This window comes from Cryptomeria japonica, chromosome 1 (genome assembly GCF_030272615.1).
Source record: "Cryptomeria japonica chromosome 1, Sugi_1.0, whole genome shotgun sequence".
In the NCBI taxonomy this organism is placed as follows: domain Eukaryota; kingdom Viridiplantae; phylum Streptophyta; class Pinopsida; order Cupressales; family Cupressaceae; genus Cryptomeria; species Cryptomeria japonica.
The window spans coordinates 96,788,197-96,789,242 of record NC_081405.1 but is presented as its reverse complement, the minus strand read 5'-3'; the positions used below and the strand labels follow the sequence as shown (position 1 = coordinate 96,789,242).

The window sequence follows — 1,046 nt, the reverse complement described above, 5'->3', positions numbered from 1 at the left end:
TGATTGGCATAATTTTACTCAAAACCTATACCATAATAAATTAATATAATACAAGTAGACTACTACTAGACTAGCTAAAAATGAAATTTATTGAAAAAATAACAAGTAGCAGTCAGTAGGTAAATTTATCTAGTGACTACTACTAGCTTATATATATTTAATAATATATATAGAATAAGCCGAATGATATCCTTCTTGAGGTGCATATTCCACTCTAATGTGATAAATTGATTAAAAAATAGATGTCTCGAAAAAGATATCTATCAGTGTATTCTATATATATTATTAAATATATATAAACTAGCAATTATTATTTGGTACCATGCCTGTAACTTCCATTGTAATAATATATTTGATTCCCTCTACAACTTCTTTCATACTGAACATATCTTATCTCTACTTCTACAAACAACCCAGAACCATTATCACAATAAATAATACTTTGATTCATATTATCACAATCTCTTTTTCAAAAAAATTAATATCATCCATAATGATCATTATGAATAACATTCAGTCACATTTATCATCAATATTTAAGACACGTTGAGATTTACATTAACACTCTTTCTTTGAATACATGCCAAGTTTGGATTGTTTGAAAAGAATGCATGTATTGCGCTCTTCTTTCCATATTATTTTCAATCCTTGAAAATCGAATTTGCAAATTTTGGAAGGAGAATAATGTCTTTGCGATTTTACAATAAATTTATTATATTTATCTGATTGAACATGTAAGCTGGAATAGCTCAGTTGGTTAGAGCGTGTGGCTGTTAACCACAAGGTCGGAGGTTCAAGCCCTCCTTCTAGCGTCTTTGAGAAAAGAGAAACGAATTTTAAACAAAATTAAATTAATAATTCAATGTAAATAGAAAGAGCATTTAAGAAACGTTTTTAAAAATCATTTGAAAATAAATAAATTGTAAGCTATTTTATTTATTTGATTTTCTATTATTTAAGAAATGGGTAACCACCTTAGTAATTGTTTAATGTGGTAGACTTGAAATAAAGAATGGATTGTCAAATTATGAATATAGTGTTTCCTC

At 27.0% G+C, this 1,046-nt stretch overlaps 1 non-coding gene across 1 annotated transcript; it reads left to right on the top strand.

Moving 5' to 3' along the window:
* The first annotated feature begins 738 nt into the window (after nt 1–738).
* TRNAN-GUU (transfer RNA asparagine (anticodon GUU)) lies at nt 739–812 on the top strand. Its single transcript has one exon. It is a non-coding gene; the product is annotated as a tRNA-Asn (tRNA).
* The last annotated feature ends 234 nt before the right edge of the window (nt 813–1,046 follow it).